At 40.2% G+C, this 13,148-nt stretch overlaps 1 protein-coding gene and 1 non-coding gene across 5 annotated transcripts in view; both read left to right on the top strand.

The window, feature by feature from the left end:
• Nucleotides 1-13,148, top strand: part of LRMDA (leucine rich melanocyte differentiation associated) — a 973,173-nt gene that overhangs the window by 799,481 nt on the left and 160,544 nt on the right. The gene's annotated exons all lie outside the window — the stretch shown is intronic.
• On the top strand, nt 5,591-5,697 carry LOC115938361 (U6 spliceosomal RNA). The gene has a single exon (XR_004073490.1). It is a non-coding gene; the product is annotated as a U6 spliceosomal RNA (small nuclear RNA).

Raw genomic sequence — 13,148 nt, 5'->3', positions numbered from 1 at the left:
TTTTTCTTTTTCAACATTTCCTTGGCGATTCGGGGTCTTTTCTGATTCCATACAAATTTTAGGATTGTTTGTTCCAGCACTTTGAAAAATGTCATTGGAATTTTGATCGGGATGGCATTGAAGGTATAGATTGCTCTGGGTAGCGTAGACATTCTTATATGTCTATGTGCATGGTCTCTTTCTTTTTAAAAAAATATTTATTTTAGGGAGAGAGCATGTGCTAGTGGGGGGAGGGGCAGAGGGAGAAAATCTCAAGCAGACTCCCTGCTGAGCATGGAGCCTGATGTGGGGCTCGATCTTATGACCCATGAGATCATGACCTGATCTGAAACCGAGAGACAGATGCTTAACCCACTGAGCTACCCAGGTGCCCCAATATGTACATGGTATCTTTCTGTGTAGCCATAAAATCACACCTACTCAATATAAACACTGCATTTCATGCTTATTTTGAAAAAAGAATTTCTTTTCAAACTCCCTAAAAATTGCTCAGTGATGATCTATACAAAATTAAATGTGGAAATGTAAATTAAAACCACTAGATACATTTTGTACTTACTGGTTCAGCAAAATTTAAAAATCTGGCAGTACCAAGGGCTGGCAAAGCTGTAGAGCAACAGAAACTCAAAAGCTGTTTTGGTGGAAGTATGAATTAGCATATCTACTGTGGAACAAAATTTGTTACTCTCTAGTGAATCTGAATATATGCAAACCCTAAAATTTCATAATTTTCTTCCCAGGACACTAACCCAGGACAAACTATGGAACATGTTCAGATCAATATGAACTATATTTACACCATTATCAGTAATAGCTAAACAAAAGAGAACAAAACAGACAGAAAAACTGGAAACAACCCAAATAGTTTATTAAATAAAGTTGAGTAACATTCAACATGGATGAATCTATAAGATAGGGAGAGAAAGAAACTCACTGAATGAGATCATTTATATAAAGTTCAAAAATGCCAATTAAAACAATATTTTAAAAGGGTCATTTCATAAGTGGCAAACGAGGAAGAAAACCATGGAATGAAAAACTCGAAGTTCAAGGTTGCATTTACCACTGGTGGTAAGTGGAGGCAGAGAAATCCAATCTGAGAGGAACAACTGAAGAGATTTGTTTATTTGTAAGCTTGGTGATGGGTACACAGATATTTTTTAAAACTTTTGTTCTCAGTGCTTTACCTGTGATGTCTATCCCCTTTGTAATAAAACAAGCATTGCATGATCATGAAAAGCAAGACAAAGCCAAAATCATATAGAGTTATTTTTTAATTTAATTTAATATTTTCAAGATATAGTTAACTTAAGATTATTCTCTCTAAAAATGACATGTCAGTTTTTGGGACTGACTGCTTATCTGACTCAGGTTTTTTGCTAGTCAGGTCACCTTTCCCAGTGATGAAAGGCCAACTGGCTTCCAGTGTTTCATTTGAGCAGAAGACAGTGGGGACTAGGGACAGCACAGAGGAAGGAGGAGGGTCTGGAGGCAGGCTGACATAGCTGGTGTAGGGTCATTTGAGTTCCCCAACTTAAGGAGAACAAGCATTGTCTTTGGCATAGTACATAATGTGGTTAAATTCCTCCCTGTCACTCAGCAAGTGATTCCCCTCCTATCTTTGTATATCCCAGTCATCTAGGCTTACAGGGACACTATGTTGTGGTTTTGTGGTGGAGAAGCTATTGCTACCTAATTTTTAATTTCTTGAAACTCACTTTATAGTGTCATGATTACAAGGCTTAGAAGAAGATAAACTCTCTGTCCATTCTGAGTATAAATGGGCACTTGAGATGAAACGACCTAGTTAATTTCCCCTTGTTGCTGGAGTAGAATCTGAATCCAAACCACAGCACAACCTTGCCCCTAAATCTCTATTAAAAACCACCTTGGGTAGTCTGGCAACGCTTTATTTAAAGTCAGCAGAGAATTATAAAGTCAAAAGTGAAAAATGGTACAACAAGAAAGAATCATAAAAAAATACTAGATCAGTTAAATGCAGTCAAAGGCAATTTAGTGTGTTCTGGCACCAGTCCTTATTGATGCAAAGAATATGATGTGTCAGGGTCGGCAAGAGCATGTAGCAAATGCAGAATGAAGGATGCAGCTCCAAACTTGATGCTGGAGCAGCCATAGGAGGCTGTGAAGGATGCCTCACTGTCTCGCTTTTGCACCAGGAACTTCAGGGAGAATATTCTAATTCTCCCAGTCTGGACATGTTTTTGTTCTTTCTTGATGTAGTATATTTTTAAAATTAGAATTTTTTCTTTCATGGAGATAAGCTAACCTGGAGGCTGTGTAAATTGGGTCAGACCAGGAATGTAGGTATCCCTTACCAGTACTTCTTACTATCCTAGTATCCTAATCTCTTTGGGTCACCACACTGATCTGCTTTTTCATATCTACATTCCAAGCTGTGATCATTTCTGCTCATCTTCTCCAGCTGCTTTAGTTAGTATTAGCTAATCAGATTAATAATAACCATAGCTATGATTATTACAACTACCATGTTCTAGGCATTGTACTGTCCTGCATATGCATTATCTCACCAATTCTCACAAAAACCTTATAAGGTAGGTCTTAGTACAATACTGATTTTACAGATGAGGACAACTAAAGCTCAGAGATTCAGAACTCATTTGAAGTTACACACTGAGTAGCAGAAACAGGACTTACCAAGCCTGACTCCTAAGTGGGTGCTGTGCTGGAAGGGTTGCTTCTCTAATCTCATCAGCAGTTGCAGGTGGGGACCAATACTTCTAGAGAGCATAGTTACAATATAGGGTTTTATAGGATAGCATGAAGAGCTTCAGTCTGAGACCTGTGTTTGAATCCTGGCTTTGCCACTTCCTGGCTTTGTGATCTTGGGTAAGTTACTTGGCTATTCTCTCTCTCTCTCTCTCTCTCTCTGTAAATTGGATATAATAGCAACACCTATCTTAGTAGTGTTGTTGTGAGGATCATATGAGTTGATATAAGGGAAGTGTTTTAGAGAGTTTGTGGCCCATAGTAAATACTATATACATGTTATTGTTGTTCCTGCTTCTATTATTGTTATCATTGTTGTTACTATTGTTTTTGATGTATCTTTGTATTTTCTGGAGGCAGGATGCCTTCACTGACAAAAGTGGTTGTGGATGGGGTTGTAAAGGGGAGGTAAAGGATCAGCTCTTGTGGCAGGCCAGTGGGGTGGATGTTCTTAGCCACGCCGCTCAGTACCCTTCCAATCCTACTACGTGTGGGGCCGTATCCACTTTGGGTACATCCATTTGTCACAAGTGAAATAGGTTTAGAAGGTCAAATGAAGAAACCAGATTCCTTGGGTACTTCCACATACAAAATGAGGTTCTGGGGTACCTGTCTTTCTTTCCCATCTACAAATTCACCTCCAGGAGAAAGGGAGGGAGGTTTGGAGACTTCCTTAGGTTCTAATAGGTCTTATCAGAGTCTTGGTTGTTGATTCAGGAGGAATGATTGGTTTAATGTAAATGCTTGAGAGGGTCTGAAAGAGATTAGAGAAACCTATTCCAGAGGATAAAGGCAGGACAGGAGGGAACCATTAATCTCATGGACATTCAATTCCCTAAGAACTTTTTTGGGGGAATGACCAGAAACAAGCCAGGCCATATGCTGTCCATTTGCAATCCTCTGAGCTGAAATTTTCTTTCTTCGACAGATCGAGGCCAATGCCATTGCCTCTTTTAAGATAGTTCTTAAACTTGAAAAGGAACTGAAAGGTTAAGACGTGCATGCAGTCAACACAAATGATTTGATGAAAGTAGTCCTGTCAAACACCAGGACTCTCCCAATTGTCAGAAATAGTCCAATGACATGTTCGAAGCTTCCCAGACTGGCTTGCATTTTAGTAAATATGAACAATCAGGGAAGACATAGTTATGCTGTGGAGAGTTCTGAGATGTGGAGAGAACAAGTTAATTGTTCAGCCTCAACTGAGACCTTTCACTCAAGTCATTAATCACAGTGAACAGCCTTGCTGCTCTCCAGGCTCCAGATGAAGGCTCATTCCAGGTGCTGGCCATTTGCATTTCCCTCCAACTGGGCTGATTTATGAACCCAGAGATGTTTCCTGGTTTTTCCAAATTCTTTCCCATTACTTTGTAATAAAGGGGACATGTGATTTCTGGTTTTTTGCAGATCCTCAGTTTTAACATCCCTAATACCAAAGATTTTTTCAATTAGTTTGTGGCCTGCTTTCTGTGATCTGGAGGGTAGAAATGCTGTTCTGTGTTTTGAGTATCAAAGTTAAGACTCTCTTATTTCTTTGCCGTTTGGCTGGAGTTGACGATGCAAAGGTGCTGCATGAGTCTTTGTGCCCACATTCAACATCTCAGTGCAAGTTAAGGCTTAGGAAACCTTAGTGACAACAGCTCACTGCAGGTGTTTGTTATCCCCATCCCACTCCAATGCAGAAGGTTCAGGGTATAATATCAGGAGACCTTCCACATTTGGGCCAGGTCTCCAGTGACACTGTAAGCCAATATTGAAGACTTCACAAGAGAATGCGAGTGTCAGAGAAGGACAGTGTAATATTGAGGCTGAACTGGGTGCTGCCGAGTGTTACCTATTTGAAAGGTAAGCCCGATCTGAGCTGATAAGGGGCAACAGATCCCTTGGGGGTTTTCCCAAGTGGCAGAAATGCGTTACAGAAGAGTAATTGGACATTGTTATTTGACATGACTCTTGGTTACTTTTTATTCCTGATAAGACCACAGGGTTTGTCCAGGAGTCGCTAGTGACTAATACGTGAAATCCTGCAATCCATTGCTGAAATGCAATCTCTTCTTTGTTGAAAGTAAGCAGCTGCTTTCTGATCCTCTGCTTCCTAACTAGCACTTCAAGTGTAGAAACCCATGGGCTTAATTTGGGTGAAATGAGTGGTGAATACAGCCTTTTGATAACTTTCTGAAACAAAATCATCGCTGGCAATGGAATGCTGTCCTTAAAATGCAACTCAATTTAACAGGTACTTGTTCAGAGCCTGCTATGGGCTCTAGATTGTGTTGTGTACTATGAGACATACAAAATAAATATCAAACATGGCCTTTGCCCTTGAAAAACTTATAGGCTCTTAGGAAGGATGATGTGTTTATGAAACACATTTTACATGGCAAGATAAGATATCATATGTGTGCCAAAGTGAGTGGAACCTGGAATAAGTATAACAGGGAGTCAGAAAAAAGAGAGCAAGTTAGACTGGAGCTGTCAGGGAAGCTTTATGGATGAGGTAACAAAGACACCAATATCTCAAACCCAGAACTCTATCTTAAAGAAATTGCAAGGAGCACAGTATCAGATTACTTAAAGATTATGGAGTCCCCTTTAAGTGAAAGTAAATTTGTTTAATATGAGAATGGATTAATTTCATTCAATAAATATTTATTGAGTACATCTATGTGCCAACAACTGTATCCAAATGAGGTAAGGGAAGAATAATCCATGCAAAAAACACGTCTGGGTATTCTCAGGTGCTACCCTCTCTTAACATAGATACTTAAAGTTATTGCTGCTCTGTGTGATTCCAAAACCTGTGATTTTTACCACTTACCATTCTGTCTCTCAAATAGACCTTGTGCTTGCTTTAGCAGCACATATCCTAAAATTGGAATGGTACAGAGAAGATTAGCATGGCTCCTGTGCAAGGATGGTGTGCCAATTCATGACACGCCCTATATTAAAACAAAAACAAAAACAAAATGACCTTCTTATTTAGGATATCTTTGGGTTAAGAAGCCGAGTCTAATTTTTTGTGTAGTAGAGGAATGACATGTCCAACCTTGTAAGTTATAAGCAGTATAAACAGTTGCATGAGTGCTCGTGGTAAAAGGAAGACACACTGAGTTAGCACTGAATGTCCCAAATTGTTAGGTTAGGGAGTATTTGGGAAGCATTTGAAAAGTCAGCACCTGGCCCAAACTCAAGACCATAAGCAGAGCCTAAGCTCTCTGAAGATCAAGTTTTTCTTGGACTTTCCATTATTACCCTTGATAGCTACTGTGGAAACCCAGTTAGAAGGGTCTTCCATCATTAGAGTTTGAAACAGTCTTGCACTGGGCTCTTTGGCATTTGTGAAGTTTGAAATTGGCACCACCCAGATTTATTGGTTAAGTCTAAAAATTCTCTATCTATTCTTCCTTGCAAACTGGGGAAATCAATTTTTTGTTCACCTCTTTAAGGTACAGGTATAGCCGGGCAATTGCAAATTGTTCTAGAAAGAAAAGAAGTCAGGATGATAATGGTGGTGGCATTGGTGGTTATCATGGACATGGTAGTCATTATTCTAAATATCCATGTAACTTTTAAGAAATATAACCACAGAACACTAGTAAATCCTGGAAAGAATCTAAGATATCAAACACAGAAGGGCAGAGGTGTCAGAGTTTATTTAGCTAAGCAATACCAGAAGAGAACTAGAAAATCCCCCTTTCTAGCTAGCAATCATTCTCATACCACAATGAGACCCCTGCTTGGTAACCCCTGCATATATGCCACCCATGTGACTGCTTTTTGAAGCTAATTTAGGTTTCAAATTTAAACGGAATTCTGAGAATACTTTTTTTTTTTTTAGTCTGCAGTGTGTAGTAGAAGGACAACTACAAGAAATTTGAAATCGCTCTTGATTCCTGTCATTTTCCTTAGTATTTAATCACTCTCTTCAGTTGAAAAGTTCGTCTTGGCCTCCATGGGTAGACACATACACATGTTTCCCCTCGTTCATCTGCATGCATGTGTATATATTGATATGCATTCCTCTTCATCATCTGTAGGCATTTTACAAATAATGGCTTGTGTGTGTGTTTTATCATCTTATTTTTTAAATGAACATGACAACTTCAAAATTTTTTGCAGAAATAGTTCTTCAATGGTAAAGAAATTCCAGCATGTAGGCTAGGGTCATCTTTGGGTTACAAAATTCCACAGAGGTGTTGGCATGGGAAGAGTATAGGCACTGTTGCTTTAGAATTTTTGTCTTTCCATTTTGGGGCAGACAAGCAAAGTTGGTAACAAAAAAGTTGAGTTAGTGGAGAACTACTGTAGTAAAGGGTCAAATGAGAAAGGTAGAACAAAATTAGTAGGATGTAGATAGAGGCAAGAGGAGGTATGGATATCCTCCACCCGTCTCCCAAACCCTTTCTCCTCTGTGAGGTCATTAATGGGCTGGGGGTGGGGTTGAGAATATAAAAGGAGTTTCGACTTCTGGGTTGAAACTTTTGTTGTTGATGAAGCAGTTCGGAAAGCTTTCTTCTTGAAAAGAGACTTGGGGTATTTTCTATAGTACAGGGGATCAGAGTGGAGCTCAGAAGAGAGGAGACAGACAATTTAGAACCTAATCCAGCTTCTGGGTTTAAGGGTGAGATAGTACTACCAGATTTCCATAAACCAAGGAGGCAAGTCAGCAGGATCAAAATCTGGCCCAGGCTCCACTCGTCAAGCTATGTGTCTGTAGGTGCATCCTCCCCGTGGGGCGTCTTTTTCTAATTTTATTCAGAGCACTGTCCAGCATAGCATAGTCCATGGATATAGGAATTTTTAGTTTTCCTATAGGTTGTCCAGTTTGATTCATGTGCCTAGGAAAGGAAGCAGAGATTTAGAGGTGAAATTCCTGAGAAAAATACTTTTTAATGTACTTTTTCTTAAGGTGAGCATAGACAATAAGAAAACCTGGTGGCTCATGGAGCAAACCAGCTGCAGAGATCACCCTGTCCAGTGGGCAGGGTTAGTTTAAAAGGGAAATGACCAATGGGTCTTAGATTTCACACTTTTAAGGAGGGAGCCACAAACCCCAGGGTGTTGACACCCAAATTTCCAGATTCTCTCACCTCTAATTTCCTTTTGGGAATGTGATGAGCAAGCATGGCTTTAGTGGTTCCTCTTTCCTTATCCATAAACTCCCTGTCATAATTATCATGCAGGTCCTTGTCCTTGGTGCCACAGTGCCTGGAGGAGGTGAGGCCTCTGGAAGAACCTGATGACTTTGAGTAGCTTAGAGGTCATTGTGAAAGCAGGGAAGGCAAGCAAGATTGTACTAACTGAAGTGTGTACAAAGCCTATTTGACAACAGCTAGGGGACCTTGAAAAATCAGAGACCGCCATCACATATGGAGAGGTCTTCCCATCTTCACCTCAGTGGCTGTTTCTTCTTATTGAAGAATGAAAACAGTAAATGGCCTAAAGCAAGCTAAAAGCAAATCCCTTGACTTTATTCATTTCATAACTACAATCCTTGGTGGTAATATTAGTAAAGGCCCTGGCAGTCCTCATAGGTGAAATGCCAGAAAGGAGGCAACTGACTGTTCATTCACCTGCTTTAAGTTCTTTCAGAAATAACATGATTTACAATAGCATGCAAAATCATAATTGTCAGCCAAGATGTCATTTTTACTTTAGGATGTCCAGAAACAAAGGGATATTATATCCTTTGTTCTTGGAGTACCACAGATGCCAAATTGTACACAAGGTTCCCTCTTGGCATTGAGTGCTTTGGAGCCTAAAGGCAACCAGTGATTTCAGAAAGATGTTGCCTCTGGTGGTGTCCTCACCTGAATATCTCCCTGGAGCTAAGAGAGGGAGCATGGCCCTCCTAGCTTCTCTGCATTCTGATAGAGCAGGAAACAGCAAGAAGGATGGCAATCTTAGAAATGGCCGGTGGCTTGAGGTAAACTATCCTCAGCCTCACTCTAGGGAGCTTGACAAGAGTACCATTAATGTACTGGAGAAATAATTCATTACTTTTGGTTTCATCTGTACATCAACATATGCCAACAGATGCTCAATTCAAAACATGAATATTTGATTAATATAATATCAGGCATCTGGAACAGAGAACAGTGGAATTTGTAGGGCTGAGTAAGACTCAAATGTCATCCATTCTAACCATGGCTCTCTGAATGCGCATAGTAGGCGTTGAAAATATTTGTTGATTAGGTTTTCTTTGATTTGAACAACTTGGTTGCTTGGTTTTGAGCCCAGATGTTTGGCATCGAGCCAGTGTTGTGTGCTCTGCATGCTGTCATCAGCCTTACCACCACAGAGATGGTTGGCAGGGGGCAGCATTCTTCCCATCCCCATGGAGGTCCTTCTCTCTTCTCTCTCAAAGTATGCACACTGGCTATAGGCCACAGAACATTACTGCAGGTGGCCCATTGAGCTGTCCTCCACACCCCCATTTTCCCCAGTGTCCTTGTGGTTGTATCTTATGACAGAGAACAAGTGCTGGTGACAGGTACTTGGGCAGCCATTTATTCATCCATTCCATTGGTCATTGCAAACGTGTTGAGTTAAAGGCCTATTAGTTCACAGCACTGACCTGAAACCTGAGGAGGAAAGATGAGAAAACCATGGGAAGGGTAGAAGAAGATTAAAATATGGGTGGGATGTTATTTATTTATTAATTCCTAGAGAACAATGGCAAAATAGGGTAGTTATAAGAAAGGGCACCTACTGATTGCATTAGTGCCAATGGCATGCACAACAGAGGGGAAGGGACACTATATGGTAGAGTGGATGTACCATCCGCAGGTCCACATTTCAGATCTGCCTCATAACTCCAGTATGTGGCTTTAAGGTCAGGTCTCAGTTCCCCACTCTGTAAGATAAAGTGAATGTCCCAGGATATTCTTCAGTACTATCCTTCTGTGACATTTTGATCAGGAATTATGAAATCTTCATTTTCCCATAATTTAATACCCCTCAAATATCTAGAATTTAATTACTTATAGATAATCAAGTACACCCCTAATATTCTAAGGAAACTAGGCATGCGAAGTGGTGAAAGAAGGTATACACTATGCCTTAATATCTTGGGAAGAAGACAGCAGGCTTTGAAGTGCTATAAAACCCATTCTCAATAAAAACATAAAGATTTGTTATGGTTGGGAGTGGAGCTCTCGTTCAAAGTGAAATAGTGGCAAGTTTTATCTTCTTGAAGCATGTTCTTGGCTCAGTTATTGGTTCACACAGTGTTGGTATGACAACTTAGTGAGTAGGTCCAAGACGATCTCTGTTGCCAGTGGTAAAAGTGGTCTCTCTGCAGCCCATCCAAGAAATTGGGACTATATTTTTGTGGGTGGTTGAGAAACTAGAGCTTGGATAACTGATCTGTAGTTGAGCTCAGCAAGTAGTAGAGCTAGAAGTCACAATCCTATCTGACTGAAATAGACTCACTGTGCAGGGGGTTTCCCATCTCTTTAGACCCCAATGGAGGTAGATCAAGTGGGTTAAAGGCAAAACTCAGAAGTCACTAGAAACTCTCACTTCTGCATAGTAATTTTTAGCTTTCTGAGAGGTTTATAACAATGATTAACCAAGTGGTTTAATCCCCACAGTAATCCTATGAGGTCATATTATATCCCTATATTATAATAATCCTATAAAGTCGGGGTTATATCCCTATGTGACAGATGGAGAGTTGAGGCCTAAGTATGCCGATGAGGGTTTAGCTGTTTCTCACAGGGCATTTTTGATGGATGCTGGAAGAGCCCCCACCCTGAAGCTCCATGGTGCTCTATCTTTATAGTTTAACTTCATCTATAGGTTAAGGCATTCCTTTTTAAAACGTAGATACCCCTGGGAATGAAATCACATCAAGCTTGCTATCCCTTAAATATTAGCCTGAATGATATTGCAACAATCATTTTCATCTGACCTAGTTGAGTATATAATGCTAACATGTTAAAATTAGGATAAAATGAAGAGGGATTGGGATAGATTTGGGTTGGGGAAATTTGTTTGGAGTCACCATCCTGGTGGGAGTGTAATCATGAGGACCTCAAGACTCCATTTCTGAATGAGGGGAGTCCCTGAGCAGGGAATAGTATGCAGGGCATGCAGCAAGGAAGATAATGAAAACAAAATAACTGTTCATATTTCTAGCTTGGTTGGCCTACCTGTGTTGGATCCACCCCCCGGTGAATGGGGCAGGATTGTGATGGATGGGGTCAAATATATCTGCTGTTATTTGCCAAGTACCTGGCTTTGGGCATTGGGCCATTTCATATGTTCTCTTATTCCGCTAACTACTTAAGGCAGAAAAACCATTCCCCTATTTGACTCCAATATATGCTAGTTGAAACTGAAATCCTCATATTGAGCAAATGTACCAAAGAACACTCTATAAACTTAATGAGGGAGATGAAGAGCTATGTGCCAGAAACCAAGAAAATTTAACACTGATGAGGTTATGACTATTATATGTTTAGTTAAATTGTTGACACCGACAGGACATGGCTGAGGAAATCTACCGTCCATTTTCTCCTTGTATCAGTGATAATTGTTCCTTGGTGTGCTCTTCTCAGTTAACAAAAATATTCCTGAAAGTTAAATGCAGGGAGAAGTGACATAAGAAATACTTTTATTATCTCTGTTTTTCTGGGAGTTCCCTCCAGGAACATTATTTAAAATGGGACTTCTTCTGACTGGCAAATGAGTTTGGAGGGAAGGACTCATAGGTTCAGAGGTGAATGTGGATCCTCCTGAGAGTTGCAGTGTCTCCTAACTCCTGGGCGTGTACACTTGCCCTGGCAAGTCCATCTAGCACAATGCTGCCCTGGCCTTCCAGAAACACCTCTTCTCTCATTCACATTTTCCTTTCTCTTAAAAACTGACCAAGGTTCTCCTTTGCCTAGTGAATAAAATCTCAATTTCTTTAAGTGCCATTTAAGACATAAATGTGATCATGAGTTTTATAAGCTGCAAAGTACTATATAAATATTAGCTATTTGAAGAGGAATAAGAGGGTGGTGGAAAGGATATTGAATTTGGAGTGAGAACACCTCAGTTTGAGTCTTGTGCTAGTTGGGTGACCTTGGAGAGGTCACTTAAAGTCTCTGAACCTCAGTTCCTTCATTTATAAAACAAGATTATTGTAATAATTAAAGTAATTGAAAGTGACATAGTAATTAGCAAAGAGTAGACAATACCTGTTAATGAAGATGAAGGCAATTTAATCGAGCACTTAAGAACACTGGCTATAGGGACACAAGTCACTTATCTTCCTGTGTCTCTTATTCCCTACCTATAAAATGGGGATAAGATGTAGGAGTCAAATGAGTTAATACATATCAGGAAGTTTCAACAGATCCTGGCCTATATCAATCCTTCTGTAAATATTAAGGCTCCTATTGCTGCTGTTGTTACTTTTATTATTCAAGGACCTGTCCTGGTTTATCTTTGGAGTTTTACTTGGTTGTCCATCTTACCACTAAAAAGAGGTCCTCCACCAGGTCATGACATCCTTAAGTTGGGGACTAATTCTTTTTTTTTTATTATGTTATGTTAATCACCATACATTACATCATTAGTTTTTGATGTAGTGTTCCATGAGTCATTGTTTGCGTATAACACCCAGTGCTCCATTCAGTACGTGCCCTCTTTAACCCATCACCAGGCTAACCCATCCCCGCCCCCTTTAGAACCCTCAGTTTGTTTCTCAGAGTCCATAGTCTCTCATGGTTCATCTTCCCCTCCGATTTCCCCCCCTTCATTTTTCCCTTCCTGCTATCTTCTTCTTCTTCTTCTTCTTTTTTTAACATATAATGTATTATTTGTTTCAGAGGTACAGGTCTGTGATTCAACAGTCTCAGACAATTCACAGCGCTCACCATAGCACATACCCTCCCCAATATCTGTCACCGAGCCAAGCCATCCCTCCCACCCCCCACCACTCCAGCAACCCTCAGCCTGTTTCCTTAGATTAAGAATTCCTCATATGATACATGTCTTTCTCTGATTGACTTATTTCACTCAGCATAATACCCTCCAGTTCCATCCACGTTGTTGCAAATGGCAAGATTTCATTTTTTTGATGGCTGCATAATATTCCATTGTATATATATATACCACATCTTCTTTATCCATTCTTCTGTCGATGGACATCTTGGCTCTTTCCATAGTTTGGCTATTGTGGACATTGCTGCTATAAACATCAGGGTGCACGTACCCCTTCAGATCCCTACATTTGTATCTTTGGGGTAAATACACAGTAGTGCAATTGCTGGGTCATAGGGTAGCTCTATTTTCAACTTTTTGAGGAACCTCCATACTGTTTTCCAGAGTGGCTGCACCAGCTTGCATTCCCACCAACAGTGTAGGAGGGTTCCCCTTTCTCTGCATCCCCTTTCTCTGCATCCCCT

The sequence above is a fragment of the Leptonychotes weddellii genome, chromosome 6 (assembly GCF_054177405.1).
Source record: "Leptonychotes weddellii isolate Sample4059 chromosome 6, ASM5417740v2, whole genome shotgun sequence".
Taxonomy (NCBI): Eukaryota; Metazoa; Chordata; class Mammalia; order Carnivora; family Phocidae; genus Leptonychotes; species Leptonychotes weddellii.
This window is presented reverse-complemented; position numbering and strand designations above follow the sequence as displayed.